Source organism: Chrysochloris asiatica, unplaced genomic scaffold (assembly GCF_000296735.1).
Source record: "Chrysochloris asiatica unplaced genomic scaffold, ChrAsi1.0 scaffold00049, whole genome shotgun sequence".
Taxonomy (NCBI): Eukaryota; Metazoa; Chordata; class Mammalia; order Afrosoricida; family Chrysochloridae; genus Chrysochloris; species Chrysochloris asiatica.
In genome coordinates this window covers 10,811,800-10,818,876 of record NW_006408567.1, presented here as the reverse complement: position 1 = coordinate 10,818,876, position 7,077 = coordinate 10,811,800, and positions in this window count along the sequence as shown.

Sequence of the window (7,077 nt, the reverse complement as noted above, 5' to 3'; positions counted from 1 at the left end):
GCAGAAAGTCTCTGGAGTTTAACCAGTTCTCTAAGGGTTAAACAGTTCTTAAAGTCTTCTCTGCTGTGGAAACATCTGGCTGACTCTTTGGTGCTCTTGCCGGAGGGGCCTCAGTAGAGATGTGGATGACGTCATTCTTTTAGATGGGTCCTCGGTGAATGCTGGTTCCCTCAGGCGCAAAATGCCTTTTTAACCTATTATTTTTGTTGAGAATATATACAGCAGAGCATACATCAATTCAACAATTTCTCTCTCTGTGTACAACTCAAGTGACATTGATAACATTTTCCAAGTTGTACAACTATTCTCACCTCCCTCTTCCAAGTTGTTCTTCCTCTGTTAATATAAGTTCACTGCCTCCTAAGCCTTCTACCTAAACTTTCAAGTTGCTGCTGTTAATTTGATCCCATAGAAATAGTTCTTTCAAAGAGCACCTTGAATTTACTTGATATGGCTGTTCTATCCAAAGTCATCTCAATTCCTACCAAATGATTGAGTTGGACCATACGAATACACCTGATAGGATTTTAACCCTGGGATTGGTTAGTTTTACCATCCCGCTAGGTCTAAAAGGAGCCATTTCAGAAGTAGGAATAGATGATTCCAGGACCACCAACAAAGAAGCACATCAGTACAGTGAGAGATCTAGAAAAGTGGCGACAGCTGAGATGGTAGCATGGAGAGACAGAGCAGCTTCTAGGCTTCTATGCCCATGGATTGAGTAAAGTTGAGTGTGTACGGGCAGGAGGCTAGCTTGCAAAATGTGCCATTTGAGTTATAGACTGGCTAAAGATGCTTTGTAACACTTGCCTGAGCAGGGCAGAAGTTGAGGGACCACATGGCTGAGAGGCTGAAGACAAGAATGAGGCATGCCTGCAGTACAGCAGCAGGGAAGAGTTGTTCCTGAGTAGAAAACTGCATTCTGAGCTGTTTCTGGTCCTGAATTGTACCCTGTTCACTTCCCTATAATCCAGAGTATTGGGATGGTTCTGTATGGCCACTGCAATGGATTATTGAACCAGATGTGAAGTAGAGTGCTGTGGAGGGATGGTTGGTGTCAAAGTAGGATATAAAAGGTTGTAGGGTAGAGGCATGTCTGACCTCAGATTTATAGGAATTGGCCTTGGTCTGTTCTTCCTGCTGTGAGGTGGGAAGAAGTCAGATATGCCCCCCACATGGTTTTTGCAAATGCGTAAGGAAGATATTCTTTATTAATTAATCTAACTACTGTTGGGTTTTAAGAAGATTTCAGGGACCATTTTTAGGTTAAGGTTTAAAGGTTATCTCAAGGCAAAATTTGGGGTGCATTACTGCTTTACTTAAGATTTGAAAATTTCTCTTCTGGTACATAATTTGGAGAAATGGTTAGGATGGCTTTAGTAGATTAGAAAAGATCTAGGACATTAACTATGGGGGAAATAACATTTAGGTGTGGATGCTGCTGGTCTCGGGAAAGACACTCGATCAGCCTGAAATGGAGAATAAAAATTATATAGGAGGAAAAGCATTGGCTGTTGTATTGTGACGAGGGGATTCCTGGGAAACTATAAAATTTAAGCTTTAGTTAGTTTATTGTTGTTAAGTGCCATGGTGTCGGTTCCAACTTATAGTGAGCTTGTGTAGGGCTTCTGAGGAGAAACTGGTGGGTTTGAACCACTGACTTTTCTGTTAGCAGTGTAGTGCTTATCCTACAGTTCTTGCACTGACACATTAACGGTGTGACCCAAAGGCTGTTCTCCCATTGGTAAGAGGGTAATTGAGAATTAACATGAAAAAATGCCTAGCACTGTTGTTAGATGCTGTTGAGTTTTTTCTGACTTTTAGGGACCCTATGAGGTTGTCAAGGACTTCATTCTTCTTGGATCAACTATCAACACTCGCGGAAGCAGCAGTCAAGAGATCAGACGACGTGTTGCATTGGGCAAATCTGCTGCACAGGAACTTTTTAAAGTATTGAAGAGCAGAGATGTCAGCTTGAGGTCTAAGGTGCGCCTGATCCAAGCCATGGTGTTTTCAATAACCTCATATGGATGTGAAAGCTGGACAGTGAATAAGGAAGATCGTAGAAGAATTGATGCCTTTGAGTTGTGATGTTGGAGGAGAATACTGAAAGTGCCATGGACTGCCAAAAGAACCAATAGATCTGTTTTGGAAGAAGTGCAACCAGAGTGCTCCTTGGAGGCCAAGATGGCTAGGCTTCGTCTCTCATACTTTGGACACATTGTCCGGAGAGAACAGTCGCTGGAGAAGGATGTCATGCTGGGTAAGGTGGAAGGTCAGAGAAAAAGAGGAAGACCCCTAACGAGATGGATCAGCCAGGTGACATTATCAAGTGTGGCGGCGGCGGTAGTGAGATTGGCCCAGGATTGGACATTGTTTCGTTCTGCTGTGCATGGGGTCGCTATGAGTCGGTTCCGACTCAATGGCACCTGACAACAACATGCACAACTGAAGGAAACACTGTCCAGTCCTGTGCCATCCTCACAATCATTGCTACACTTGAATCAATTGCTGCTGTCACTGTGATAATACATCTCGTTGGAAGACTTCCTCTTTTTCACTGACCCTTCACTTCACCAAGCATGATGTCCTTCTCCAGGGACTGGTTCCTCCTGATATGTCAGAAGTATGAGAGGTGAAGTTTGACTATCCTGGCTTCAAAGGGGTATTCTGGTTGTTTTTCTTCCAAAGAAAATCTGTTTGTTCTTCTGGTAGTCGATGCTACTTTTAATATTTTCCTCCAACACCGTAACTCAAATGCACAATTTGACGTTCCATTTTCCCTTAATGACTTTGCTTGAAAAGGATGCCTTTTTTACTTCCTCATTTGATGGCTTTTTAAGCTATTGTCAAAAGGTGGCGCCCTACCTTAAAAAATCTCAAGTTAATTGGTTGTTTTGAGCTTGCCAATATATACATATTTTTTGTGTGTAGCAGTTTTACCACAAGCTTAAGTCATTTCACATAGAGTCTTCAGATGATATTACATGTCTCTTCAGTGTTTTATTTGTAACAAATAGGATATTTTACATTTCTATAGATAGGTGTGACAAGACCGACCTTCCATAGGCTTTTGGATTGTACCATTATAGAGTACTTTGGATGTTTGATTTAGGGAGCACCTGTGGCCTCTCTTCAAACCTACAGGCCTGGATGGTTAACTCTAGAGGACTCTCAGAAAAGGATGAAATTAGGATGGATTTCCACTTGTATACTAATATTCCAAGTGCTTAAAAAGTGTATTTACCTCCCACTATGAAAGGAGTCCTGGTGTGGTGCTGTGGATTGATGCACCAGCCGTTTGAACTGCAAGGTTGGCAGTTCAAGCTCACCAGTTACTCCTTGGAAACCCTATATAGGGTCACTATGGGTTGGAACCGACTCGATGGCACTTAACAACAACAATAACAACAATGAAAGTTGTCTAGTCAAGAAATCAAATGACGTATTGCATTGGGCTAATCTGCTGCAAAACATCTCGTTAAAATGTTAAAGAGCAAAGATGTCACTTTGAAGACTAATGTTCCCTGACCCAAGTCATGGTGTATTTCAATACTTCATAGACATGTGAAAGGAGAGCAATGAATAAGGAAGACCATCGAAAATCAATGCCTTTATATTATGGTGTTGGCACAGAATATTAAATATATCATGGATTGGCAGAAGAATCAACACATCTGTCCTGGACGAAGTACAGCCAGAATGCTTCTTGGAAGCTAGGATGGCCAGACTGTCTCACATACTTTGGACATATTATCAGGAAGGACCAGTCCCTGGAGAAGGACATCATGCTTAGGAAAGTAAAGGGTCAATGAGAAAGAGGAAGATCTTCAGGGATGTTGGGAGCCGCTGGAGATCACGCCCCACCTCAGGGGTCCAACAAAAATTGGCCTGAGGGTGTCTGCCTGGGCAAAGCTCCACAGCACAAGGAGGAAGTGACCTTTTAGCTCAGTGCATTGTAGAACTAGTCAGCAGGAAAGCATGCAAACATTTCTGCTTGCCTACACACACCGCAGACCTGTTCTTCTAGCAATTGTTTGTCCTAGTTGTTCTTGGATAATTGCTTTGTGTGCCTGGAACCAAGACTGCCCTGGAGAAACTTTCCCTTTTCTGTTTTTGAGCACTATATAATAAATAAGCTACCAGGAGTAGGGGCTGCTTGATCCTCAATCAGAGGTCGATAGCCCACCTGTCCCAACTTTATTCTTAATCTTGTCTCTGTTGTTTTCTTTTAATCTCCAGTCACCCCTGCTCTTGAGTTACGCAGGCCAGAGCACAGGGAGATGGATTGACACAGTGGCAGCAGCAATGAGCTCAAACAACAATTGTGAGGATGGTGAATGACTGGGCAGTATTTTGTTTGGTTGTACAGAGGGTCACTATTAACTTTGGAATAGACCCGATAGCACCTAACAACAACTACAACATAAAAGTTGTGATTTTAGAGATTGATTAGCTTTTTATTTAGAAATAAATTCATACAGGAAATTCACAAAAATAGCACAAAGCATTTCTCTATAATCTCCAGATTTCCGAAATGTCCACAGCTTTGCAACATTTGCTTAATGTATCATTTTGAAGTATTGACAGTATGTTGAAGATATTATGCCTGGGTTAATATGCTATACTGCAAAGTTGGTTTGATCTGCAAGGTCAATGGTTCAAGTTCACCAGCCACTCTTTGAAAACCCTATAGAGGATTGCTATGGGTCAGAACTGACTTGACAACACTTAACAACAAACCCTTGAATATATTTCCCCCCAATAGAACTGCATTACAAAATCAATATTAGGACATTAACACTCATACTGCACAACTTATTCAAATTTTGCCGTTTCTCCCTTTAATGTGCTTCATAGTGACGAAAATAATATTTTTTTCTGTTATAGGATCCAATCCATGATCACACATTGCATTTAGTTGTCACATCCCTTTAGTGTCTCTCACGTTTGGAACCACTTCTCTGTCTTCGTCTTTCATAGTTCAGCATTTTTGAAGACTGCCCCTCATTTTGGGTTTGTCTGATATTCCTTTATGATTACATTCAGTTTATGCATTTTGGGCAGGAATGCCAGAACTGATGCTGTGTTTTCATCAGGTCACATCAGCAAGCACATGACTGCCAGGGTTGGTGATAGTTTTGATCACCTGATTCAGGTGGGTCCACCAGGTTCCTCCATTATAAAGTCGCTATTTTTTCCTTTATAGTTACTAAGTATCTTGTGGGGAGAGAAACAGATGAAATTTTAATAAGTAGACATTATATGAAGTTGAATGAAAGTAATCCTGTAATGTAAGTGAGGATACACCCTGTATATATACGAAATTATAATCTTTACTTGACATAACATGAAAGTATCTCATTTGATTGGAGAAAAGTCCCCTTGGAGACAGGGAGGAGGAGAGATAGCCTTATCCTGAAAGCTGCCTGTTTTTAGGTCCTCCTTCCCGGTTTCAGTTTCTCTTAGGCCAGAACATTGTACATTAATTTTATATGAATTTTGTGATGATATTATTTCAGTAATAAAAAGGAAGATGCTCATAGAGAATTATTAGAAAGCATTCATAGAAGAGTAGAAAAAAGAAATTCATATCACAATTGGTAAAAAAGGATGTGGGAACATCTGAACTCATTTCATCAGGGGAAAGGAGAAACAAATTCATCAGCATCAACACAGGGTCGATTTCTATGAGGCTGAGGTCACACATGTCTCTACCTTCTCTGTCAAACCTGATACCAACCATCCCTCCCCAGCATTCTCTACTCAGCTAAATTCTACTCATTGCAGGTGTCACACTGAACTTAGACACACTGAACCAATCTTAAAATTACAGGATTTACTAGGGAAGTTAACAGGTTACAATGCAGATCAGAACACGCTCTGGATAGAGATTTTTGGTAAGGACAGCCTTTCTCTGCTGTACATGCAGACAGGCCTCTCTCTGGCCCTCAGCTCATTTACTTGGCCTCTGGTGAAACAGATAGCTCGCAGAAGTTACTTTCTACCTTCTCTATAGAGTAATCTTAATTTTACTTATAAATATATATATAATTTGGCAATATTCACAGCTTTTCACTTTGAATTCTACAAACTAGGAAAAACTAGCTTAGCAGCAATTGCTTTCAGCCTTGGTGAATTGAATACAAAGAGAAATTGTGTAAATTACTCCCTTTCCTTAGAAAACTTAAGTAACTGCATTTGTGAGGCCACAAAAAGCAGATAGCATTTAGAGTCAAGCTGACCTACCCCCACAGGCCTCACCACATTCAGTTACTAGCTAGAATTCTCAAACCCCTACATACAAACACCTGCGTAAATAAGCAGACAGTAATGAACTTAAGTGAAGGATAGTTTTGACTTAATAATCTACACTTCCTGAATACCTTTATTATAAAAATAATAGCACATTATGTAGGATAGAAAGGTTGTAATCCTTTAGTAGAAACAATTTTATCTCATACTGGGAAAGAACATGAAGGTCAGTCTGAACATCACAGAGTATTCTTGTTAAGGCTGTCTAAGGACCAGGTGCAAGAATGTTGTGACTAACTGTGTAATAATTCAAGAAAAGATAAAAGTGTCAACACAAGTACTGTGTAATTTTAAGTATAAAAAATAAAGACTTGCTGAGCTGGGCTGGCAGAGCAGGCAGAAGGTAGGTAGAAGAGAAAGAGAGCAGGAGTAGTGGCAGTAGAGGCAGAAAGAAGAAGCAGAGAGCAGGAGAGAGAAGGCAGAGGGTAGACAGCAGAGAGAACAGACAGCAAATAGAACAGACAGCAAAGAGCAGAAATCAGAAGCAGAGGTAGCAGAAGCTGGAGAGCATAGCCGGACAGCACAACAAGTTGAAAAGCCTTTCGATTGTATTCATTCATTTCTTCACCCGATGGTTCCACGTATTCACTCGTGTCCCACGACCCCCGCGGAGGGCAGGAAACCCCCACAGGAGTCCTGGTGTGGAGCTATAGGACAAGCACTGGATCACAAGGTTGGGTTGAGCCCCAAGGTTCAAACCTACCAGCCGCTCCTTGGAAACCCTGTATAAGGTTGCTATGAGTCGAAGCCGACTTAACAACA